The sequence below is a fragment of the Dromaius novaehollandiae genome, chromosome 3, assembly GCF_036370855.1.
Source record: "Dromaius novaehollandiae isolate bDroNov1 chromosome 3, bDroNov1.hap1, whole genome shotgun sequence".
Lineage (NCBI taxonomy): Eukaryota > Metazoa > Chordata > Aves > Casuariiformes > Dromaiidae > Dromaius > Dromaius novaehollandiae.
In genome coordinates this window covers 114,567,905-114,594,093 of record NC_088100.1, presented here as the reverse complement: position 1 = coordinate 114,594,093, position 26,189 = coordinate 114,567,905, and the positions used below count along the sequence as shown (strand labels likewise).

The window sequence follows — 26,189 nt, the reverse complement described above, 5'->3', positions numbered from 1 at the left end:
GACTCTTACAAGCTCTCACACACAAGGAACATTTATCCTGTCCAAAGTTAGACCCCGGCATTTGACCAAATGGAACATGCCCTAAATGCCACTGGATTTTAACTGTATCACCATTCACTGTGAAAGGAATATGAGCTGAGTAACTGAGATGTAGACATCTCAAATTAGTGGTATGTTTCATACCTCAACTTCATAAAATACTAGTTTGGAGACTCCTGGTAAATGGAGCAAAGCACTAGAAAATTTTCAGTCATTACAGGAATGAGCAATCATATATATACATCTCAAGAGTTTTACTAAGGAATGGTAAGGGTCTTTGATGTTTCTCATTTGCTTTTCTTACATTTGCTTTCCCTGCTTACATATGATTCTCAATCAATTTTTAGATTTGAAATTTGTAATATTATGCAATTCATTTCAGGCTAGAACTCTGTATAAACATCAGTATTTTCAGATACCAAAAGAAAAAAACAGTGTACTATCTAAAAAGTCTGATTTTTCTAAGGCACTGGCTTGAACAAAATGCTCTCCTCATTTTTTTTTAATCTTGCATAACTGAAACTATTTTTTGCCATAGACTTTGGCTTCCTTAGATAGCCTGTGGTGCTGCACTTCATAATAATCACATTTCTATTTTAGTATTTTGCTGTCAATCTTAATCTGTGCAAGCGGTCTCTTTTTGGGTCAGTAGTGAACAAGCATAGTCAGAACTCGCTATTGTGTAAAACATGATGTTCAGTAGCTCAGAATATAGCTCATTGTTAGCAGAGAGGTAGTGATTTATCCAAGCCAGGAACAGAACATGCATTCTTGCTTTTGATCTCTTGCCCAGAGCATGAAACTGGTATTTTGCACAAGTTAGGGTTTTTTTTCTGAATATGAACATTATATACATGCTGAAGCCTGTATTTTCATACAAAATGCAGCAGTAAGGGTTATTTAGATGACTGTGAAGTCTTGATGAATGATGGCTCTCCCCATTCTTCGGAACAGTCAGAATTAATATAAAATAAAATGACATCCACCTTGGATTTCAAGCATTGCTCTGAGTCAGCCAGCTGAGGGTGTGTTTCGAAAAGACACAAAGATGATGAGCAAAAGCACTGTGTCTCTGCTTTTCCAAATAGCTATGTGAAAGGTCATTCTGTAAACTGTATGCAGCTGTCAGGCATGCAGGGCAGTATTCAGTCCTGTGTCTCCCGGAGGGTGGTCCCCACCGATTTTCATTTTTCTCATTTCCGGGCTGCCCCTACAGCTGCAGAGTAGATTTCAACAGAGCCCACTGAGACTTTCCTGCAGACCAGCCTCAGAGCTACGCAGAACCCACACTCTCCAACTGTAATACAGGAGAGCTGCAAGCTGCATTGTAGCTTCCTGTCATCCCTTTTGGGAGAAAAATAATTGGAGCACTGCGGGCAGCCTTGAGGGCACCGGGACGGCACTACACGACTCCACCACAGTGGGGAGCAACGGAACACGGCGCCTGAGGCAGCACGCATGCGTCAGCCGGGCAGCGGTACTGCCCGTATGCGACATAACGCTCACTGCTCGCTCCCCTGACTCAGGCACCGGTACGACAACCGACAACCGGCAACCTAACACATGCGCAGTGCAACGGGCTGTGCTCACCGCTGCCCTCTCTTGCTCACACGCCAGAACTGCAGCCAGTGGGCTTGCGCATGCGCGCTGCTGCCCGCCTCCCCTCTCTGCTGCTCACAGGGCGACCGGGAAGCCCGTGGAGAGTGGGTACAGAGACCGGTAGCCCAGCCAGCACGGCCCTGCCGTTGCTAGCCAGGCCCCAAGCTCTGCATGAAGCCTCGCTTGACTGGTTGGATCCCTCCACCTTGCTGACTGCCGCCATCGCTTGCTCACGGCGCAATAGTGCCACCTGCAGGTGCACGCATGCGCAGCGCTGCTGCCCTGCTCGCTACTGCCCTCTCTCGCTCACAACGCAGTACTGCAGGGAGGCGCTGCACGCACGCGCACTGACTGCGCGAGCCAGCTGGGCTGCGACCCCTGGCCCCTCCCGCTCGGCCCTTGCCTGCGCATGTGCAGTTCTGGGGAGCCCTTCCACTGCTGCCCACCCGCGCCGCTGGTGGCCGGCACATGCGCGGTGCGCGCGAGCAGCATGGCGGCGCGCAGGGATGCTGTTTCCTCTCGGCGGCCGGGGCTGCCGGGGGCACCGGTGAGGCAAGCGCAGCCCTTTGGGTGGCCGCGGGTGGTGGGCTGTCTCCTGCTGGCTGGGGCCGTCGCTGACTGGAGGCGCAGGTGTGGGCCGAGAGCGTGGGGGCGTTAAGATACAGCACTTAGATAAGTTGTCACGGCTGAAATTGAAGAGGCCAGAAAGATGTGAAGCAATAACATCAAATGGATCCAATCGAAAGTGGTCTCCATCCTCCAAACAAGAGAAACACTGTTCCTCCTGGTGAGGAAGGGACACTACTAATAGTGATCAGGATTATAGAGCACCAACACATAATGCAAGGTCTGTGGGTGTAACAGAAAGTATGCTACATGCATTATATTTGTGTGTATGTGCCTTTGTGTATCTATGAAGCATTATGTTTTAAGAGCTGAAAACTACCAAGTTAGTGTCTTAGGTAAACGATAGTCAAGTGACCAGAGTTACCAAAATGAGAAAGGGAAGTGTCTAAATTGTAAAATTAAGAGATCATTTTCAATAAAGCTCAGTTAGTGCAACCACAGGTTAATTATGTAGGAATGGTATTTGAGGAAACGGGAAGATAGATGAAGAGAGAAAAGGTTAAAGCTTTGTGGAATAAAGGCTTCTTCTCATCAGTTCCAGCTTAGAGCAATTTTAGGAGTATTTAATTTCTTACAGCAGTGTAAAGTAGTTCTGGTATCAGCAGACTGTAGTGGAAATTACTGGAAAGGAGTCAGGAATGAAGCTGGAATGAATTTCATTAAACTGAAAGAAGTGACTGTAAAATCTCCTGACCTAAAATTCCCAGGACAAAGAAAGCCTTTTGTACTAAGGATTTCCACATCCAGTGATTCCGTGGGAGCAGCACTGCTACAAAACAGCAGTAAGGGGAAAGTGAGTGCCTGTAGCATCGGCCTTACGTCCCCTTTAGGGCCAGAACAAAAATTCTCTGCCTGTGGTAAAAACTGTTGATCAGTGATCTGGGCTCTAACTGCCTTTGAGGCTTTTACCTTTGATAGCAGGGTTGCAATCCAACATGCTCAAACCCCTCTAAAGTAGCTAATGCCAAAGAAGTGAGTAGGCAGCAGAGTATCCAAGTGGCACAGTGGGCACTGATATTAATGAGCAGGGGGTTACTGTGCAACTGTTACAAGAAGTGCATCTTCTGAACTGAACGAGGGGCAGAGGACAGTTGTACCAAAAATGTGAACACGGAAAGTTTCTGAAAGATTAACTTCCAGCAACGACTTAGTCTAATTTCCCTCTCACAGCAAGCCCAAATGTCATGATAGCCTGCAAAATGGGGTGGGGGAATGGTGTTTCTGGCTTGCATATTCTTATTTACCTTGTTTGTATCTATTAGATCAGCTTTTATGCTCATTACTAACTTTGATTTCTTACAATTTTCTGCAAAGCTTTGATTTTTTTTCTTGCTTTCCTTTTTGCTTTTTTAGGGCAGTGGATTTTACCATGCCTCCATCAACAAGTGCTGGCTGAGAAGATTATAATGTGAACACAGATTCCTGAGGCAAGGCCAAGGAGCTGAGATTCGCAGCTGGCCAGAAGAAAATTGCTTGGGAGCTGTTGCTGGCCTTGAGCTATAGGTGCTAGTGCATATGGCTCACTTTTTCGGACTCAGAGGAGTTTTCTTCAGTTGTAGAAATTTTAGCTTGGCTTTACACCCTGTAGTAATGATGTTTTTGTGTTTGTAAATTCTGCTAATCCTAGGCATTGAGAACATCAAGGAAAGACTATACACTGCCATAGGAAATATAAGCTACCACCCTCAGGCCTTTGAAAGTTATCACGTGTCAAGAGCAGCCAAGGGAACATGAATGGCTCCAGAAAGGTTCTCTGTGTGGTCACAGTTAGGAGTCTTGAGCCATAGGAAGGTCTTCAACATCCTTACCAAACTTGTGAGTAATAACCCAATGGACCAGCAAAGGAGAGGGAGAACAGTGCCCAGTCAGTGTAGCGTTGCCATTGCTAACAGAGCCACAAGGTCTGCATGAAGCCTTGCCTACCTATTTCGAGCTGTATTTTGGTCTGTTTACCTGAAATAACCAGTGATGCCTACAGTAAGAATTTTCATGGCTGATAGCTAACCTGTGACCTAATGTGTGTTTGCCTTGCTTTGCTTAGTCTGACTGCTCGATGTGATAACCCCAGAATAAAAATCGTTACAGTGCTTAAGGGAGCCCAGGGATCTGTGTGCCCAGACTGGGGAACTGCAATTAAAGCTTTGAAAAAATGCTCTAAAATGAGAATCATCCAATGATCTTGGTAGTTTGATTCATTTGCAGGATAATCCTCCAAGGGCAGCAACCTGAAGAGAAGCAGCTCGACCTGTTTTGTTGATTTCAGTGATGCTGTTTTAAGGAAGCATGTAAGTACAGAAGGGGCTTGGGAGGGGTAGCAATCAAGAAAGGAAAGAGCAAGGAAGAGAGAGTGAGAGAGTGACAAAACTAAGTGCCACAAGTACTGAAGTTGTTAAGGGCTGAGAGAACTTGAGTTTAAGAACGCACGTATGAAGGATCCCCACTTTGACCCCTGTCTGTAAGCCCCCACACACAGAGCGTCCTGCAGATGCCCCCCAAAAGCTTCCAGTTCCCATAATCCTTCCACACCACCACTACCAACCTTAAAGTCCCTAGACCTAAAAGACACCCTAAATGCTGCCCCAACAGCACCAACCACCCCTGTGCCCAGACCCCCTGTGACCCCAAACATCTACCTTCTTCTATGTGTCAGTCCTAGCTTCCCAGTGACTGCAGAGACACCTGTGCCCTCTCAGTCCCACATTGTGGAGAAACTGCATGGATGTCCTGTTACCCCTGTGCAGCCTCCTTGGGGACCAGGCAGGGGCATGGATGCCCCCCACAGACCTCCCTACAGCTCTCCAGCACCCCCAAGGGACCCCCTACTTGTCTTGCAGCACCTTCTGGCCCTGTCCCAGTAAGACAAGCACAAACTAGCACTTTATTCTCAATTAGCCCAGATGTCATTAGATTCAATTAGGGTAAACAGCAAGTCCCTGCTGGACGGCCCTGCAACGCCCTCAGCTTCAGCACCCCGGATACTGATGTGGCTCTTCCAGAACTCGCACCACACTGGGGTTCTCCTCGCTGCATCCGACAAGAGTGCAAGTGACCTCACAGATCCCAAATGCCTCCAAACCCTGTCACAGGGTCCTAAAAACCCTGCTCCAAAGTTCCCTGCCCAAGAGTCTCCAAAGATCCCCAGACCTGCCCCAGGGTCCCAAAACACCCCAAATCCTGCTTCAGGGCCCCCAGAGACCTTCCTCCAAATCTTACCCCATAGCTCCCAACTCTCCAAACCTGCCCTGTGGCCATGGAACACCCTAAATCCTGTTCCAGGCCCCACCAAAGACTGCCCCCAAACCCTGCCCAATAGCTCACACCAATGCCCAGACACCTCCAAACCTGCCCCAGCACCCCAAAGACCTCCGCCAAAGACCTATCCCTCTGACTCCCTATCCCTGTTTTCTCTTCCTCCATCCCTCTGTCTGACTTCCTCTCCCTCTTTTCCTCTTTCAACTCTTATGTCTGGCTCTTCATTCTTCTCATTCTCTTCCTATTGCTCTGGCAGGCTCCCTGTCCCACTTGTCTGCTCCCCATCCCTTTGTCCTCCCCTACAACCCTTTCTTTCTTCTTCCATTTCTCTGCCCACCTCTCGATCTCTCTCTTCCACTACCTTCCCCTCTGTCTGATTCTCCATCCTTCTTTCACTCCTTGTCGTTCTGTCCTGCTCCCTGTCCCTCTCTTTGTGTCCCCATCCCTCTCTCTGCCTCTCCATCCCTCTTTTTCCTTTCCATCCAAGCACCTATCTCCCCATCCTCCGTCTGTCTCCTCATTCCTCTGTCCAGCTCCGCCTCCCTCTTTTCCTTTCTTTAATCTGTCCAGCTCCGCCTCCCTCTTTTCCTCTCTTCTGCTCCATGGCCATCTGTCCAGCCCTCCCTCCCCCTCTTTCTATCCCTCGGTCCAGCTCCTGTCTCAGGTCTCTATCCTTCTCTTTCTTTCTCCATCCCTCTGTCAAGCTCTTTAGTCCTCCTTTTCTCTCCTTTGCTCCTTATCCCTCTGTCCAGCTGAAGGTCCTCATTCCTTTGTGTTTTGTCTGGTGTTGCAGGTGCCAGGAGATGGTTCCCTCAGCACAGATGATCAGCAGCAAGCAGAGGGTGCCATCAGTTTGCCAGGTTCAGGTCATGTCAGACGTCTCTACAGTAACTGCACGCTGGCATTGAGCCCAGTTTTCTGTCGGATCTGTCTTTATGTAAACTAGTATCTTCCCTGCATCAGTCTCACTCTGCTCATCTTCCTCCTGTCTGCAGCAGCAGCCTGCACTCAACTTTGCATTCTGACACACTGCTGTGTCACAGGGCTTTCAAGCAAGGTCTGTTTGACTTAGGCCACTTGTGTTTCCTCTTAGGCAGCCTCAGCAAATGAAGCAAAACCATCTTCCCATCCTTGTCCAGGCCAGAGTCATTAGTTCAGTCTCTTCAGAGTTTGGACTTTTTGAAGGCCATAGTTTTATCCTGTCTTGGCTGGATTCTGCTTTCTGAGTGGTCTGGAGGTGACTGAAGACTTTGGATGGCATGAGTGTTTTGTGCCTGTGTTTTCTGTGTGAGAGAGGCTATGCTGAGTGGAGAAGTGCAGAGGGGTGTGGGTGGAGGGCAGAAGAGGTGGCTTGGGTGGGCTGGCTTTCTCCACAGCTGGAGGCCCTGTGGAGATCTACAGCCAGCCATGGAGGACAAGCTCTGACTTGCAGCGTGGCCACAGCTGAGTTCTGGAACTCCATCGTATGTGAGCAGGGCTGGGAGGTAGATAGTGGTTGTCCCCTAGGTGTGATAGGTGTCCCTGCCTGTGGATGTTTGCCTATGGAGCTGAGAGAAACAAAAATACTAATTGTGTGTAATGCAGATGAACTGGTGCTTGTGGTGTTTCAGGTAGGTTCAGTGCAGTTCAATTGCAGCTTAATACAGTCCTGCGGAGTGATTCTTGCATATGGTCATGTTTGAGTGTTGGCTAAATACAAGCTTATAAACAGCAACTGTAACATGTTTCTTGATCACTTTTAGGATCCCTGTAGTTTGTTCAGAACACGTCCTGAGGCCTTCACTGTGCCCCAGAGCAGTCTGTGGGTATTTTGGGCCCTCTTGGCACCCCTCCAGTCCCCTCAGAAGCCCTCCAGAGGCCTTCCTTGTATGCCAGAGCTTTTAATTTGGCCTTCTGGCCCCCTTAGGACCTCTATGGTCTGCACTGGACCACTGCTGGGGCTGTAATTGTGCTCCAGAGCCCTGGGTTGGTCCTTAAACCCCTTTAAAAATCCCCTACTCTGCTCTGGACACCTCTTCTGGCTTTCCAAAGGCTCCCCTTCGCCTTTGCCTTCCTTTTGCTGCTGGTGCACTTGTAGGAGCCTTGCCGCTTGCCTTTCCTGGCCCTTGCCAGCTTCAGCTCCAGGTGGCCTTTGGCTTTCCTCACGCCAGCCCTGCAGCCTCAGGCAGTGTCTCCAGGCATTTGAAACCAGGTGATAAGACACAAGTTGCTCCTGATGAGTGCGAATGCCGCCAGCTGCTGCCGGTGTGCTGGCCTCCAGCACTGAGATGCAGGGCCCTGGGATGCCGTCGGGAGCTGCTCAGCACTGTGCTCGGCCACCGGGCAAAGCAAAAGGAGGAGTGAGGCCATCAGTGGATGATGCCAGTGCCAGCCCCTCAAGAGACAAGCCCCGTGGGAGCCAGATTCCCCGGCCCCAGGGCATTACCTTCCCGCTGCCCTGGGGCACTACAGTCCACTCCACTCCACTCCGCAAGGCACCAGGCGGCACCACCCAAAGGGCCCTGGCCCCTCTCCCCAACCTCCCCAGCACCCCGGGTCCCTGCACGCGGCCGCTGACCTGCCCTGTGGCAAAGGCTGCCCTCCGCACACCACTGCTGACGTGCTCGCCTGCACACTGCACCGCAGCAGCCCGGGACGTCCTCGGGAGCTGCCCACAGCCACGCTCGGCCGCCGGGCAGAGAAGAAGGAGGAGCAAGGCCAGCAGCAGCTACCGCCGGGCCACAGCCCCCCAAGAAACAAGCCTCGCGCAGCCCCATGGCCCCACGGCTCAAGAGGACCCTCCTCCCACCGCTGTGGCGGACTCCATCGAGACCCCCGAGGCACCAGGCAGGACCACCCAGAAGGGTCCTGCGCTCTCTCCCACCCCTCCCAAGGACCCCCAACTCCCCGGGGCCTGACACGCGACTCCTTACCTGCCACACAGCACAGGCCCCCTCCACACGCCAACGCCGGCGTGCTCGCCTGTGCTGCATGGGCCCGGCATGTCCTCGGGAGCTGCTCAGCGCCACGCCACGCTCGGCCGCCGTGCAAAGCAAAGGAGGAGAGAAGGCGTCAGCGGCTGCTGCCAGCACCCGTGCCCTCAACAAGTCCCCCACAGCTCCCTCTGCACCAACGCCCAGAGGCAGCTCATGGCCCCCCACACACTACCCCAGGCCGATGACGGTGCCGGGCCCCACGCCAGCCCCCTGGCTGCCACCAGCACACCAAGCCTGCGGCCAGGGCAGCCTGCCTCCACGCCGGCCAGAACACAGAACTCGCCGACACCCCGGGCAACGCTGACAATGGCCTTGGCAACAGGCACCAACTGCCCGGCAAGAGGCACAAGCGCCCCAGCCCCAAACACACCCACCGCGCACCGGCACGCCAGCAAGCATGGCCCAAGGGCCGCGGGCAAGGCACGAGCCCTCGCTCAGAAACCCGGACACTGCTCCCGCCTCACCAGGCCTCTCCAGCACTCCGCATTTGCTCTCGCAGAGTTGTTCTCTGCAGCCCCGCCGCTTCTCTTGCATGCCTAGAGCAGCAAGCAATACCTGCCCTGCGGCACTTCCTCTTTTCACAAACTGACACCGTGCCCCCTCAGACGTTGGCACAAAAATCACCATGCACCTGGCAAGGCTCATGCACCATCAAGGAAGCGCCCACAGCTTCTCTCGGGCTCCTTCGCTGTTCTTGCAGGCCTAGTCCAGTCAAACAAGAACTGCGCCGCTGCGCTTCCTCGCTCTTCCCAGACTGACACCATGCCTAACGACACATGCCGACAGACAGTGCCGCGCTGCTATAACGGCTCCCCACCTGCACGTGCTCGCACACTAGTGCTCTCCCGCGCCTCCACTGGCAGTCCTGCCTATTCCGGCCTCCGCCAAAGTGCCCCTCTGCACCTCCCGACTCTTGCCAAACTTTCCCCTTACCAAAGGAGAGGTGCGCGCAGCATACAAGCTCTTCTGCAATGGCTCCGCCACCAGCAAGGGCTTGCCGAGGAGCCCTCTTCAGCCCCCACTGGAGCAGTGGCATGCCAGGTGCAGCCGCAGGAGAACTGCCCCTCCACGCTTCCACTTGCGCCTCCCAAACCCACACCGTGCCCACGCAGACACTGGCACAAAATCGCCATGCCCCTCACATGGCTCAGGCACGCAGAGGTTCACATAGTGGCAGAACAGCTGTCTTGGGCCCCTCCGAGGCATCCCCTCAGGCAGTGCTAGGCAGAGGCCTATTGCAGAGGCAGAGAAGAGCTTGCTGAGATCCGCCCGCCTGCCTCCGCCTTCTCCTGCCCAGGCTGAAGAGGCCCAGCTCGCTCAGCCTCTCCTGGCAGGAGAGCTGCTCCAGTCCCTTCCTCCTCTTGGTGGCCCTTTGCAGGCCTCGCTCCACTCCGTCCGTGCGGATGTTGTCCTGGGGAGCCCAGAACTGCACCCCAGACTCCACGTGTGGCCTCAGCAGGGCTGAGGAGAGCGGAAGGAGCCTGCCCCTGACTCCCACCCCCTCCCTCCCCAGCGGCCCTCTGGCAATGCTCTTCCTGCGGCTTCCCAGGATACCAGCGGCCTTCGTGGCCACAAGCGCACATTGCTGGCTCACGGTCAGCTGGTGAAGAAAGCCTTCAGGACATCTGTGTTTTCAGTGTCCTTTGTCCCCAGGGCCCCTGCCCCCTGCCTTTAGCAGCAGGCTGCCCTTTGCCCTCGCCTTCCTTTTGCTGCTGGTGCACTTGTAGGAGCCTTGCCGCTTGCCTTTCCTGGCCCTTGCTAGCTTCAGCTCCAGGTGGCCTTTGGCTTTCCTCACGCCAGCCCTGCAGCCTCAGGCAGTGTCTCCAGGCATTTGTCCTGGGGCACCTCTCCCTCCTTCCCCCTCACACGCTTGCGATGTTCTTGGCACGCCTGCCTGCTCCTTGGTGCCGGAATCAGTTCTGGGCAAAAAGCTACAGGCCAAAAGTTAGAAAAAGAGAGAAAGGCCAGAGTGCTGGCACACTCGGCAGCCATGTCAGTAGGCTAAGCCCTTGGGTTAACAGGCTCGTGAGGTAAGGAGAGCTGTGCTCAAGCAGCCTCTCTCTGGCAGTGGCCAGCAGCAGAGGGCCAGTGCCGAGCAGAAGAGCAAGGCCTAGCTGGAGAGCGGCCTGTGCCAGCCCCACACCCTTCCCACGGGCAAGTGCTCAGGGATTTCCTGAGCGGGAAAAAGAGCAGCCGTGGCAGTTTCCCGAGGGCAAAAGAGCCACCAGCGGTCTTGGGCCAAAAACGGGGTGAATGATTTTGGAAGCGCCAGGGAGGTTTTTGGCTTCGCCAGCATGCTGCCACATGGCATGCAGAATGTGCCTGTGTGGGGGCTAGCCCACCTTTGGCAGAGCATCAAGAGAAAGGGGCGAGCAACTCCCCGCCTTGGGAAAGGGCCTGGCGCAGGCAGACGCCTCTGCATCTTCCAGGCCTACAGTGCCTTCTGAAAGACATGCTGCTGCTTTGAGGTCTCAGAAGCCAAGCTCTCACAAGCATCCTTAAAAAGCTCAAAACCCAACACAGGCGCTCGCTCAGAGGTCTTGAGCGACCTCGCAGCAGGGCGTCTTCTCCGCTGCAAGGCCTTCTTACAAGGGGATAGAGGAGGGCAGCCTGGAGGAATCTCCTTTTGGAAAGGTAGCCCCAGCAGCAGCAGCAACAGCAATAGGCAAACACAAAGAGGCACTCAGCTGACAAGACACAAGTTGCTCCTGATGAGTGCGAATGCCGCCAGCTGCTGCCGGTGTGCTGGCCTCCAGCGCTGAGATGCAGGGCCCTGGGATGCCGTCGGGAGCTGCTCAGCACCGTGCTCGGCCGCCGGGCAAAGCAAAAGGAGGAGTGAGGCCATCAGTGGATGATGCCAGTGCCAGCCCCTCAAGAGACAAGCCCCGCGGGAGCCAGATTCCCCGGCCCTAGGGCATTACCTTCCCGCTGCCCTGGGGCACTGCACTGAGATCCCCAAGGCACCAGGCGGCACCACCCAAAGGGCCCTGGCCCTTCTCCCCAACCTCCCCAGCACCCCGGGTCCCTGCACACAGCCGCTGACCTGCCCTGTGGCAAAGGCCGCCCTGCGCACACCACTGCTGACGTGCTCGCCTGCACACTGCACCGCAGCAGCCCGGGACGTCCTCGGGAGCTGCCCACAGCCACGCTCGGCCGCCGGGCAGAGAAGAAGGAGGAGCAAGGCCAGCAGCAGCTACCGCCGGGCCACAGCCCCCCAAGAAACAAGCCTCGCGCAGCCCCATGGCCCCACGGCTCAAGAGGACCCTCCTCCCACCGCTGTGGCGGACTCCATCGAGACCCCCGAGGCACCAGGCAGGACCACCCAGAAGGGTCCTGCGCTCTCTCCCACCCCTCCCAAGGACCCCCAACTCCCCGGGGCCTGACACGCGACTCCTTACCTGCCACACAGCACAGGCCCCTCCACACGCCAACGCCGGCGTGCTCGCCTGTGCTGCATGGGCCCGGCATGTCCTCGGGAGCTGCGCAGCGCCACGCCACGCTCGGCCGCCGTGCAAAGCAAAGGAGGAGAGAAGGCTTCAGTGGCTGCTGCCAGCACCCGTGCCCTCAACAAGTCCCCCACAGCTCCCTCTGCACCAACGCCCAGAGGCAGCTCATGGCCCCCCACACACTACCCCAGGCCGATGACGGTGCCGGGCCCCACGCCAGCCCCCTGGCTGCCACCAGCACACCAAGCCTGCGGCCAGGGCAGCCTGCCTCCACGCCGGCCAGAACACAGAACTCGCCGACACCCCGGGCAACGCTGACAATGGCCTTGGCAACAGGCACCAACTGCCCGGCAAGAGGCACAAGCGCCCCAGCCCCAAACACACCCACCGCGCACCGGCACGCCAGCAAGCATGGCCCAAGGGCCGCGGGCAAGGCACGAGCCCTCGCTCAGAAACCCGGACACTGCTCCCGCCTCACCAGGCCTCTCCAGCACTCCGCATTTGCTCTCGCAGAGTTGTTCTCTGCAGCCCCGCCGCTTCTCTTGCATGCCTAGAGCAGCAAGCAATACCTGCCCTGCGGCACTTCCTCTTTTCACAAACTGACACCGTGCCTCCTCAGACATTGGCACAAAAATCACCATGCACCTGGCAAGGCTCATGCACCAGCAAGGAAGCGCCCACAGCTTCCCTCGGGCTCCTCCGCTGTTCTTGCAGGCCTAGTCCAGTCAAACAAGAACTGCGCCGCTGCGCTTCCTCGCTCTTCCCAGACTGACACCATGCCTAACGACACATGCCGACAGACAGTGCCGCGCTGCTATAACGGCTCCCCACCTGCACGTGCTCGCACACTAGTGCTCTCCCGCGCCTCCACTGGCAGTCCTGCCTATTCCGGCCTCCACCAAAGTGCCCCTCTGCACCTCCCGACTCTTGCCAAACTTTCCCCTTACCAAAGGAGAGGTGCGCGCAGCATACAAGCTCTTCTGCAATGGCTCCGCCACCAGCAAGGGCTTGCCGAGGAGCCCTCTTCAGCCCCCACTGGAGCAGTGGCATGCCAGGTGCAGCCGCAGGAGAATTGCCCCTCCACGCTTCCACTTGCGCCTCCCAAACCCACACCGTGCCCACGCAGACACTGGCACAAAATCGCCATGCCCCTCACATGGCTTAGGCACGCAGAGGTTCACGTAGTGGCAGAACAGCTGTCTTGGGCCCCTCCGAGGCATCCCCTCAGGCAGTGCTAGCCAGAGGCCTATTGCAGAGGCAGAGAAGAGCTTGCTGTGATCCGCCCGCCTGCCTCCGCCTTCTCCTGCCCAGGCTGAAGAGGCCCAGCTCGCTCAGCCTCTCCTGGCAGGAGAGCTGCTCCAGTCCCTTCCTCCTCTTGGTGGCCCTTTGCAGGCCTCGCTCCACTCTGTCCATGCGGATGTTGTCCTGGGGAGCCCAGAACTGCACCCCAGACTCCACGTGTGGCCTCAGCAGGGCTGAGGAGAGCGGAAGGAGCCTGCCCCTGACTCCCACCCCCTCCCTCCCCAGCGGCCCTCTGGCAATGCTCTTCCTGCGGCTTCCCAGGATACCAGCGGCCTTCGTGGCCACAAGCGCACATTGCTGGCTCACGGTCAGCTGGTGAAGAAAGCCTTCAGGACATCTGTGTTTTCAGTGTCCTTTGTCCCCAGGGCCCCTGCCCCCCGCCTTTAGCAGCAGGCTGCCCTTTGCCCTCGCCTTCCTTTTGCTGCTGGTGCACTTGTAGGAGCCTTGCCGCTTGCCTTTCCTGGCCCTTGCCAGCTTCAGCTCCAGGTGGCCTTTGGCTTTCCTCACGCCAGCCCTGCAGCCTCAGGCAGTGTCTCCAGGCATTTGTCCTGGGGCACCTCTCCCTCCTTCCCCCTCACACGCTTGCGATGTTCTTGGCACGCCTGCCTGCTCCTTGGTGCCGGAATCAGTTCAGGGCAAAAAGCTACAGGCCAAAAGTTAGAAAAAGAGAGAAAGGCCAGAGTGCTGGCACACTCGGCAGCCATGTCAGTAGGCTAAGCCCTTGGGTTAACAGGCTCGTGAGGTAAGGAGAGCTGTGCTCAAGCAGCCTCTCTCTGGCAGTGGCCAGCAGCAGAGGGCCAGTGCCGAGCAGAAGAGCAAGGCCTAGCTGGAGAGCGGCCTGTGCCAGCCCCACACCCTTCCCACGGGCAAGTGCTCAGGGATTTCCTGAGCGGGGAAAAAGAGCAGCCGTGGCAGTTTCCCGAGGGCAAAAGAGCCACCAGCGGTCTTGGGCCAAAAACGGGGTGAATGATTTTGGAAGCGCCAGGGAGGTTTTTGGCTTCGCCAGCATGCTGCCACATGGCATGCAGAATGTGCCTGTGTGGGGGCTAGCCCACCTTTGGCAGAGCATCAAGAGAAAGGGGCGAGCAACTCCCCGCCTTGGGAAAGGGCCTGGCGCGGGCAGACGCCTCTGCATCTTCCAGGCCTACAGTGCCTTCTGAAAGACATGCTGCTGCTTTGAGGTCTCAGAAGCCAAGCTCTCACAAGCATCCTTAAAAAGCTCAAAACCCAACACAGGCGCTCGCTCAGAGGTCTTGAGCGACCTCGCAGCAGGGCGTCTTCTCCGCTGCAAGGCCTTCTTACAAGGGGATAGAGGAGGGCAGCCTGGAGGAATCTCCTTTTGGAAAGGTAGCCCCAGCAGCAGCAGCAACAGCAATAGGCAAACACAAAGAGGCACTCAGCTGACGAGACACAAGTTGCTCCTGATGAGTGCGAATGCCGCCAGCTGCTGCCGGTGTGCTGGCCTCCAGCGCTGAGATGCAGGGCCCTGGGATGCCGTCGGGAGCTGCTCAGCACCGTGCTCGGCCGCCGGGCAAAGCAAAAGGAGGAGTGAGGCCATCAGTGGATGATGCCAGTGCCAGCCCCTCAAGAGACAAGCCCCGCGGGAGCCAGATTCCCCGGCCCTAGGGCATTACCTTCCCGCTGCCCTGGGGCACTGCACTGAGATCCCCAAGGCACCAGGCGGCACCACCCAAAGGGCCCTGGCCCTTCTCCCCAACCTCCCCAGCACCCTGGGTCCCTGCACGCGGCCGCTGACCTGCCCTGTGGCAAAGGCCGCCCTGCGCACACCACTGCTGACGTGCTCGCCTGCACACTGCACCGCAGCAGCCCGGGACGTCCTCGGGAGCTGCCCACAGCCACGCTCGGCCACCGGGCAGAGAAGAAGGAGGAGCAAGGCCAGCAGCAGCTACCGCCGGGCCACAGCCCCCCAAGAAACAAGCCTCGCGCAGCCCCATGGCCCCACGGCTCAAGAGGACCCTCCTCCCACCGCTGTGGAGGACTCCATCGAGACCCCCGAGGCACCAGGCAGGACCACCCAGAAGGGTCCTGCGCTCTCTCCCACCCCTCCCAAGGACCCCCAACTCCCCGGGGCCTGACACGCGACTCCTTACCTGCCACACAGCACAGGCCCCTCCACACACCAACGCCGGCGTGCTCGCCTGTGCTGCATGGGCCCGGCATGTCCTCGGGAGCTGCTCAGCGCCACGCCACGCTCGGCCGCCGTGCAAAGCAAAGGAGGAGAGAAGGCTTCAGTGGCTGCTGCCAGCACCCGTGCCCTCAACAAGTCCCCCACAGCTCCCTCTGCACCAACGCCCAGAGGCAGCTCATGGCCCCCCACACACTACCCCAGGCCGATGACGGTGCCGGGCCCCACGCCAGCCCCCTGGCTGGCACCAGCACACCAAGCCTGCGGCCAGGGCAGCCTGCCTCCACGCCGGCCAGAACACAGAACTCGCCGACACCCCGGGCAACGCTGACAATGGCCTTGGCAACAGGCACCAACTGCCCGGCAAGAGGCACAAGCGCCCCAGCCCCAAACACACCCACCGCACACCGGCACGCCAGCAAGCATGGCCCAAGGGCCGCGGGCAAGGCACGAGCCCTCGCTCAGAAACCCGGACACTGCTCCCGCCTCACCAGGCCTCTCCAGCACTCCGCATTTGCTCTCGCAGAGTTGTTCTCTGCAGCCCCGCCGCTTCTCTTGCATGCCTAGAGCAGCAAGCAATACCTGCCCTGCGGCACTTCCTCTTTTCACAAACTGACACCGTGCCTCCTCAGACATTGGCACAAAAATCACCATGCACCTGGCAAGGCTCATGCACCATCAAGGAAGCGCCCACAGCTTCTCTCGGGCTCCTCCGCTGTTCTTGCAGGCCTAGTCCAGTCAAACAAGAACTGCGCCGCTGCGCTTCCTCGCTCTTCCCAGACTGACACCATGCCTAACGACACATGCCGACAGACAGTGCCGCGCTGCTATAACGGCTCCCCACCTGCACGTGCTCGCACACTAGTGCTCTCCCGCGCCTCCACTGGCAGTCCTGCCTATTCAGGCCTCCACCAAAGTGCCCCTCTGCACCTCCCGACTCTTGCCAAACTTTCCCCTTACCAAAGGAGAGGTGCGCGCAGCATACAAGCGCTTCTGCAATGGCTCCGCCACCAGCAAGGGCTTGCCGAGGAGCCCTCTTCAGCCCCCACTGGAGCAGTGGCATGCCAGGTGCAGCCTCAGGAGAACTGCCCCTCCACGCTTCCACTTGTGCCTCCCAAACCCACACCGTGCCCACGCAGACACTGGCACAAAAATCGCCATGCCCCTCACATGGCTCAGGCACGCAGAGGTTCACGTAGTGGCAGAACAGCTGTCTTGGGCCCCTCCGAGGCATCCCCTCAGGCAGTGCTAGCCAGAGGCCTATTGCAGAGGCAGAGAAGAGCTTGCTGAGATCCGCCCGCCTGCCTCCGCCTGCTCCTGCCCAGGCTGAAGAGGCCCAGCTCGCTCAGCCTCTCCTGGTAGGAGAGCTGCTCCAGTCCCTTCCTCCTCTTGGTGGCCCTTTGCAGGCCTCGCTCCACTCTGTCCATGCGGATGTTGTCCTGGGGAGCCCAGAACTGCACCCCAGACTCCACGTGTGGCCTCAGCAGGGCTGAGGAGAGCGGAAGGAGCCTGCCCCTGACTCCCACCCCCTCCCTCCCCAGCGGCCCTCTGGCAATGCTCTTCCTGCGGCTTCCCAGGATACCAGCGGCCTTCGTGGCCACAAGCGCACATTGCTGGCTCACGGTCAGCTGGTGAAGAAAGCCTTCAGGACATCTGTGTTTTCAGTGTCCTTTGTCCCCAGGGCCCCTGCCCCCCGCCTTTAGCAGCAGGCTGCCCTTTGCCCTCACCTTCCTTTTGCTGCTGGTGCATTTGTAGGAGCCTTGCCGCTTGCCTTTCCTGGCCCTTGCCAGCTTCAGCTCCAGGTGGCCTTTGGCTTTCCTCACGCCAGCCCTGCAGCCTCAGGCAGTGTCTCCAGGCATTTGTCCTGGGGCACCTCTCCCTCCTTCCCCCTCACACGCTTGCGATGTTCTTGGCACGCCTGCCTGCTCCTTGGTGCCGGAATCAGTTCTGGGCAAAAAGCTACAGGCCAAAAGTTAGAAAAAGAGAGAAAGGCCAGAGTGCTGGCACACTCGGCAGCCATGTCAGTAGGCTAAGCCCTTGGGTTAACAGGCTCATGAGGTAAGGAGAGCTGTGCTCAAGCAGCCTCTCTCTGGCAGTGGCCAGCAGCAGAGGGCCAGTGCCGAGCAGAAGAGCAAGGCCTAGCTGGAGAGCGGCCTGTGCCAGCCCCACACCCTTCCCACGGGCAAGTGCTCAGGGATTTCCTGAGCGGGGAAAAAGAGCAGCCGTGGCAGTTTCCCGAGGGCAAAAGAGCCACCAGCGGTCTTGGGCCAAAAACGGGGTGAATGATTTTGGAAGCGCCAGGGAGGTTTTTGGCTTCGCCAGCATGCTGCCACATGGCATGCAGAATGTGCCTGTGTGGGGGCTAGCCCACCTTTGGCAGAGCATCAAGAGAAAGGGGCGAGCAACTCCCCGCCTTGGGAAAGGGCCTGGCGCGGGCAGACGCCTCTGCATCTTCCAGGCCTACAGTGCCTTCTGAAAGACATGCTGCTGCTTTGAGGTCTCAGAAGCCAAGCTCTCACAAGCATCCTTAAAAAGCTCAAAACCCAACACAGGCGCTCGCTCAGAGGTCTTGAGCGACCTCGCAGCAGGGCGTCTTCTCCGCTGCAAGGCCTTCTTACAAGGGGATAGAGGAGGGCAGCCTGGAGGAATCTCCTTTTGGAAAGGTACCCCCAGGAGCAACAGCCGCAGCAGCAACAGCAATAGGCAAACACAAAGAGGCACTCAGCTGACAAGACACAAGTTGCTCCTGATGAGTGCGAATGCCGCCAGCTGCTGCCGGTGCGCTGGCCTCCAGCGCCGAGATGCAGGGCCCTGGGATGCCGTCGGGAGCTGCTCAGCACCGTGCTCGGCCGCCGGGCAAAGCAAAAGGAGGAGTGAGGCCATCAGTCGACGATGCCAGTGCCAGCCCCCCAAGAGACAAGCCCCGCGGGAGCCAGATTCCCCGGCCCCAGGGCATTACCTTCCCGCTGCCCTGGGGCACTGCACTGAGATCCCCAAGGCACCAGGCGGCACCACCCAAAGGGCCCTGGCCCCTCTCCCCAACCTCCCCAGCACCCCGGGTCCCTGCACGCGGCCGCTGACCTGCCCTGTGGCAAAGGCCGCCCTGCGCACACCACTGCTGACGTGCTCGCCTGCACACTGCACCGCAGCAGCCCGGGACGTCCTCGGGAGCTGCCCACAGCCACGCTCAGCCACCGGGCAGAGAAGAAGGAGGAGCAAGGCCAGCAGCGGCTGCCGCCGGGCCACAGCCCCCCAAGAAACAAGCCCCGCGCAGCCCCATGGCCCCACGGCTCAAGAGGACCCTCCTCCCACCGCTGTGGCGGACTCCATCGAGGCACCAGGCAGGACCACCCAGAAGGGTCCTGCGCTCTCTCCCACCCCTCCCAAGGACCCCCAACTCCCCGGGGCCTGACACGCGACTCCTTACCTGCCACACAGCACAGGCCCCCTCCACACACCAACGCCGGCGTGCTCGCCTGTGCTGCATGGGCCCGGCATGTCCTCGGGAGCTGCGCAGCGCCACGCCACGCTCGGCAGCCGTGCAAAGCAAAGGAGGAGAGAAGGCTTCAGTGGCTGCTGCCAGCACCCGTGCCCTCAACAAGTCCCCCACAGCTCCCTCTGCACCAACGCCCAGAGGCAGCTCATGGCCCCCCACACACTACCCCAGGCCGATGACGGTGCCGGGCCCCACGCCAGCCCCCTGGCTGCCACCAGCACACCAAGCCTGCAGCCAGGGCAGCCTGCCTCCACGCCGGCCAGAACACAGAACTCGCCGACACCCCGGGCAACGCTGACAATGGCCTTGGCAACAGGCACCAACTGCCCGGCAAGAGGCACAAGCGCCCCAGCCCCAAACACACCCACCGCGCACCGGCACGCCAGCAAGCATGGCCCAAGGGCCGCGGGCAAGGCACGAGCCCTCGCTCAGAAACCCGGACACTGCTCCCGCCTCACCAGGCCTCTCCAGCACTCCGCATTTGCTCTCGCAGAGTTGTTCTCTGCAGCCCCGCCGCTTCTCTTGCATGCCTAGAGCAGCAAGCAATACCTGCCCTGCGGCACTTCCTCTTTTCACAAACTGACACCGTGCCTCCTCAGACATTGGCACAAAAATCACCATGCACCTGGCAAGGCTCATGCACCAGCAAGGAAGCGCCCACAGCTTCCCTCGGGCTCCTCCACTGTTCTTGCAGGCCTAGTCCAGTCAAACAAGAACTGTGCCGCTGCGCTTCCTCGCTCTTCCCAGACTGACACCATGCCTAACGACACATGCCGACAGACAGTGCCGCGCTGCTATAACGGCTCCCCACCTGCACGTGCTCGCACACTAGTGCTCTCCCGCGCCTCCACTGGCAGTCCTGCCTATTCCGGCCTCCACCAAAGTGCCCCTCTGCACCTCCCGACTCTTGCCAAACTTTCCCCTTACCAAAGGAGAGGTGCGCGCAGCATACAAGCTCTTCTGCAATGGCTCCGCCACCAGCAAGGGCTTGCCGAGGAGCCCTCTTCAGCCCCCACTGGAGCAGTGGCATGCCAGGTGCAGCCTCAGGAGAACTGCCCCTCCACGCTTCCACTTGCGCCTCCCAAACCCACACCGTGCCCACGCAGACACTGGCACAAAATCGCCATGCCCCTCACATGGCTCAGGCACGCAGAGGTTCACGTAGTGGCAGAACAGCTGTCTTGGGCCCCTCCGAGGCATCCCCTCAGGCAGTGCTAGCCAGAGGCCTATTGCAGAGGCAGAGAAGAGCTTGCTGAGATCGCCCGCCTGCCTCCGCCTTCTCCTGCCCAGGCTGAAGAGGCCCAGCTCGCTCAGCCTCTCCTGGTAGGAGAGCTGCTCCAGTCCCTTCCTCCTCTTGGTGGCCCTTTGCAGGCCTCGCTCCACTCTGTCCATGCGGATGTTGTCCTGGGGAGCCCAGAACTGCACCCCAGACTCCACGTGTGGCCTCAGCAGGGCTGAGGAGAGCGGAAGGAGCCTGCCCCTGACTCCCACCCCCTCCCTCCCCAGCGGCCCTCTGGCAATGCTCTTCCTGCGGCTTCCCAGGATACCAGCGGCCTTCGTGGCCACAAGCGCACATTGCTGGCTCACGGTCAGCTGGTGAAGAAAGCCTTCAGGACATCTGTGTTTTCAGTGTCCTTTGTCCCCAGGGCCCCTGCCCCCCGCCTTTAGCAGCAGGCTGCCCTTTGCCCTCGCCTTCCTTTTGCTGCTGGTGCACTTGTAGGAGCCTTGCCGCTTGCCTTTCCTGGCCCTTGCCAGCTTCAGCTCCAGGTGGCCTTTGGCTTTCCTCACGCCAGCCCTGCAGCCTCAGGCAGTGTCTCCAGGCATTTGTCCTGGGGCACCTCTCCCTCCTTCCCCCTCACACGCTTGCGATGTTCTTGGCACGCCTGCCTGCTCCTTGGTGCCGGAATCAGTTCTGGGCAAAAAGCTACAGGCCAAAAGTTAGAAAAAGAGAGAAAGGCCAGAGTGCTGGCACACTCGGCAGCCATGTCAGTAGGCTAAGCCCTTGGGTTAACAGGCTCGTGAGGTAAGGAGAGCTGTGCTCAAGCAGCCTCTCTCTGGCAGTGGCCAGCAGCAGAGGGCCAGTGCCGAGCAGAAGAGCAAGGCCTAGCTGGAGAGCGGCCTGTGCCAGCCCCACACCCTTCCCACGGGCAAGTGCTCAGGGATTTCCTGAGCGGGGAAAAAGAGCAGCCGTGGCAGTTTCCCGAGGGCAAAAGAGCCACCAGCGGTCTTGGGCCAAAAACGGGGTGAATGATTTTGGAAGCGCCAGGGAGGTTTTTGGCTTCGCCAGCATGCTGCCACATGGCATGCAGAATGTGCCTGTGTGGGGGCTAGCCCACCTTTGGCAGAGCATCAAGAGAAAGGGGCGAGCAACTCCCCGCCTTGGGAAAGGGCCTGGCGCAGGCAGACGCCTCTGCATCTTCCAGGCCTACAGTGCCTTCTGAAAGACATGCTGCTGCTTTGAGGTCTCAGAAGCCAAGCTCTCACAAGCATCCTTAAAAAGCTCAAAACCCAACACAGGCGCTCGCTCAGAGGTCTTGAGCGACCTCGCAGCAGGGCGTCTTCTCCGCTGCAAGGCCTTCTTACAAGGGGATAGAGGAGGGCAGCCTGGAGGAATCTCCTTTTGGAAAGGTACCCCCAGCAGCAGCAGCCGCAGCAGCAACAGCAATAGGCAAACACAAAGAGGCACTCAGCTGACAAGACACAAGTTGCTCCTGATGAGTGCGAATGCCGCCAGCTGCTGCCGGTGCGCTGGCCTCCAGCGCCGAGATGCAGGGCCCTGGGATGCCGTCGGGAGCTGCTCAGCACCGTGCTCGGCCGCCGGGCAAAGCAAAAGGAGGAGTGAGGCCATCAGTGGATGATGCCAGTGCCAGCCCCTCAAGAGACAAGCCCCGCGGGAGCCAGATTCCCCGGCCCTAGGGCATTACCTTCCCGCTGCCCTGGGGCACTGCACTGAGATCCCCAAGGCACCAGGCGGCACCACCCAAAGGGCCCTGGCCCTTCTCCCCAACCTCCCCAGCACCCTGGGTCCCTGCACGCGGCCGCTGACCTGCCCTGTGGCAAAGGCCGCCCTCCGCACACCACTGCTGACGTGCTCGCCTGCACACTGCACCGCAGCAGCCCGGGACGTCCTCGGGAGCTGCCCACAGCCAAGCTCGGCCTCCGGGCAGAGAAGAAGGAGGAGCAAGGCCAGCAGCAGCTGCCGCCGGGCCACAGCCCCCCAAGAAACAAGCCCCGCGCAGCCCCATGGTCCCACGGCTCAAGAGGACCCTCCTCCCACCGCTGTGGCGGACTCCATCGAGACCCCCGAGGCACCAGGCAGGACCACCCAGAAGGGTCCTGCGCTCTCTCCCACCCCTCCCAAGGACCCCCAACTCCCCGGGGCCTGACACGTGACTCCTTACCTGCCACACAGCACAGGCCCCTCCACACGCCAACGCCGGCGTGCTCGCCTGTGCTGCATGGGCCCGGCATGTCCTCGGGAGCTGCTCAGCGCCACGCCACGCTCGGCAGCCGTGCAAAGCAAAGGAGGAGAGAAGGCTTCAGTGGCTGCTGCCAGCACCCGTGCCCTCAACAAGTCCCCCACAGCTCCCTCTGCACCAACGCCCAGAGGCAGCTCATGGCCCCCCACACACTACCCCAGGCCGATGACGGTGCCGGGCCCCACGCCAGCCCCCTGGCTGCCACCAGCACACCAAGCCTGCGGCCAGGGCAGCCTGCCTCCACGCCGGCCAGAACACAGAACTCGCCGACACCCCGGGCAACGCTGACAATGGCCTTGGCAACAGGCACCAACTGCCCGGCAAGAGGCACAAGCGCCCCAGCCCCAAACACACCCACCGCGCACCGGCACGCCAGCAAGCATGGCCCAAGGGCCGCGGGCAAGGCACGAGCCCTCGCTCAGAAACCCGGACACTGCTCCCGCCTCACCAGGCCTCTCCAGCACTCCGCATTTGCTCTCGCAGAGTTGTTCTCTGCAGCCCCGCCGCTTCTCTTGCATGCCTAGAGCAGCAAGCAATACCTGCCCTGCGGCACTTCCTCTTTTCACAAACTGACACCGTGCCTCCTCAGACATTGGCACAAAAATCACCATGCACCTGGCAAGGCTCATGCACCAGCAAGGAAGCGCCCACAGCTTCCCTCGGGCTCCTCCACTGTTCTTGCAGGCCTAGTCCAGTCAAACAAGAACTGTGCCGCTGCGCTTCCTCGCTCTTCCCAGACTGACACCATGCCTAACGACACATGCCGACAGACAGTGCCGCGCTGCTATAACGGCTCCCCACCTGCACGTGCTCGCACACTAGTGCTCTCCCGCGCCTCCACTGGCAGTCCTGCCTATTCCGGCCTCCACCAAAGTGCCCCTCTGCACCTCCCGACTCTTGCCAAACTTTCCCCTTACCAAAGGAGAGGTGCGCGCAGCATACAAGCTCTTCTGCAATGGCTCCGCCACCAGCAAGGGCTTGCCGAGGAGCCCTCTTCAGCCCCCACTGGAGCAGTGGCATGCCAGGTGCAGCCTCCGGAGAACTGCCCCTCCACGCTTCCACTTGCGCCTCCCAAACCCACACCGTGCCCACGCAGACACTGGCACAAAATCGCCATGCCCCTCACATGGCTCAGGCACGCAGAGGTTCACGTAGTGGCAGAACAGCTGTCTTGGGCCCCTCCGAGGCATCCCCTCAGGCAGTGCTAGCCAGAGGCCTATTGCAGAGGCAGAGAAGAGCTTGCTGAGATCGCCCGCCTGCCTCCGCCTTCTCCTGCCCAGGCTGAAGAGGCCCAGCTCGCTCAGCCTCTCCTGGTAGGAGAGCTGCTCCAGTCCCTTCCTCCTCTTGGTGGCCCTTTGCAGGCCTCGCTCCACTCTGTCCATGCGGATGTTGTCCTGGGGAGCCCAGAACTGCACCCCAGACTCCACGTGTGGCCTCAGCAGGGCTGAGGAGAGCGGAAGGAGCCTGCCCCTGACTCCCACCCCCTCCCTCCCCAGCGGCCCTCTGGCAATGCTCTTCCTGCGGCTTCCCAGGATACCAGCGGCCTTCGTGGCCACAAGCGCACATTGCTGGCTCACGGTCAGCTGGTGAAGAAAGCCTTCAGGACATCTGTGTTTTCAGTGTCCTTTGTCCCCAGGGCCCCTGCCCCCCGCCTTTAGCAGCAGGCTGCCCTTTGCCCTCGCCTTCCTTTTGCTGCTGGTGCACTTGTAGGAGCCTTGCCGCTTGCCTTTCCTGGCCCTTGCCAGCTTCAGCTCCAGGTGGCCTTTGGCTTTCCTCACGCCAGCCCTGCAGCCTCAGGCAGTGTCTCCAGGCATTTGTCCTGGGGCACCTCTCCCTCCTTCCCCCTCACACGCTTGCGATGTTCTTGGCACGCCTGCCTGCTCCTTGGTGCCGGAATCAGTTCAGGGCAAAAAGCTACAGGCCAAAAGTTAGAAAAAGAGAGAAAGGCCAGAGTGCTGGCACACTCGGCAGCCATGTCAGTAGGCTAAGCCCTTGGGTTAACAGGCTCGTGAGGTAAGGAGAGCTGTGCTCAAGCAGCCTCTCTCTGGCAGTGGCCAGCAGCAGAGGGCCAGTGCCGAGCAGAAGAGCAAGGCCTAGCTGGAGAGCGGCCTGTGCCAGCCCCACACCCTTCCCACGGGCAAGTGCTCAGGGATTTCCTGAGCGGGGAGAAAGAGCAGCCGTGGCAGTTTCCCGAGGGCAAAAGAGCCACCAGCTGCCTTGGGCCAAAAAACGGGGTGAATGATTTTGGAAGCGCCAGGGAGGTTTTTGGCTTCGCCAGCACGCTGCCACATGGCATGCAGAATGTGCCTGTGTGGGGGCTAGCCCACCTTTGGCAGAGCATCAAGAGAAAGGGGCGAGCAACTCCCCGTCTTGGGAAAGGGCCTGGCGCAGGCAGACGCCTCTGCATCTTCCAGGCCTACAGTGCCTTCTGAAAGACATGCTGCTGCTTTGAGGTCTCAGAAGCCAAGCTCTCACAAGCATCCTTAAAAAGCTCAAAACCCAACACAGGCGCTCGCTCAGAGGTCTTGAGCGACCTCGCAGCAGGGCGTCTTCTCTGCTGCAAGGCCTTCTTACAAGGGGATAGAGGAGGGCAGCCTGGAGGAATCTCCTTTTGGAAAGGTAGCCCCAGCAGCAGCAGCAACAGCAATAGGCAAACACAAAGAGGCACTCAGCTGACGAGACACAAGTTGCTCCTGATGAGTGCGAATGCCGCCAGCTGCTGCCGGTGCGCTGGCCTCCAGCGCCGAGATGCAGGGCCCTGGGATGCCGTCGGGAGCTGCTCAGCACCGTGCTCGGCCGCCGGGCAAAGCAAAAGGAGGAGTGAGGCCATCAGTGGATGATGCCAGTGCCAGCCCCTCAAGAGACAAGCCCCGCGGGAGCCAGATTCCCCGGCCCTAGGGCATTACCTTCCCGCTGCCCTGGGGCACTGCACTGAGATCCCCAAGGCACCAGGCGGCACCACCCAAAGGACCCTGGCCCTTCTCCCCAACCTCCCCAGCACCCTGGGTCCCTGCACGCGGCCGCTGACCTGCCCTGTGGCAAAGGCCGCCCTGCGCACACCACTGCTGACGTGCTCGCCTGCACACTGCACCGCAGCAGCCCGGGACGTCCTCGGGAGCTGCCCACAGCCACGCTCGGCCGCCGGGCAGAGAAGAAGGAGGAGCAAGGCCAGCAGCAGCTGCCGCCGGGCCACAGCCCCCCAAGAAACAAGCCCCGCGCAGCCCCATGGCCCCACGGCTCAAGAGGACCCTCCTCCCACCGCTGTGGCGGACTCCATCGAGACCCCCGAGGCACCAGGCAGGACCACCCAGAAGGGTCCTGCGCTCTCTCCCACCCCTCCCAAGGACCCCCAACTCCCCGGGGCCTGACACGCGACTCCTTACCTGCCACACAGCACAGGCCCCTCCACACACCAATGCCGGCGTGCTCGCCTGTGCTGCATGGGCCCGGCATGTCCTCGGGAGCTGCGCAGCGCCACGCCACGCTCGGCAGCCGTGCAAAGCAAAGGAGGAGAGAAGGCGTCAGCGGCTGCTGCCAGCACCCGTGCCCTCAACAAGTCCCCCACAGCTCGCTCTGCACCAACGCCCAGAGGCAGCTCATGGCCCCCCACACACTACCCCAGGCCGATGACGGTGCCGGGCCCCATGCCAGCCCCCTGGCTGCCACCAGCACACCAAGCCTGCGGCCAGGGCAGCCTGCCTCCACGCCAGCCAGAACACAGAACTCGCCGACACCCCGGGCAACGCTGACAATGGCCTTGGCAACAGGCACCAACTGCCCGGCAAGAGGCACAAGCGCCCCAGCCCCAAACACACCCACCGCGCACCG

General features: G+C 59.4%; 1 long non-coding RNA gene across 3 annotated transcripts; it reads left to right on the top strand.

Annotated features, from left to right (window-relative positions):
• The first annotated feature begins 2,029 nt into the window (after positions 1-2,029).
• On the top strand, positions 2,030-7,237 carry LOC135327946 (uncharacterized). Of its 3 annotated transcripts, none has more exons than XR_010388618.1 (3): positions 2,030-2,268; positions 3,619-4,550; positions 6,311-7,237. It is a non-coding gene; the product is annotated as an uncharacterized LOC135327946 (long non-coding RNA). The 3 variants fall into 3 exon arrangements; XR_010388615.1 differs by having other exon boundaries at positions 2,031-2,185; XR_010388616.1 differs by having other exon boundaries at positions 2,193-2,485.
• The last annotated feature ends 18,952 nt before the right edge of the window (positions 7,238-26,189 follow it).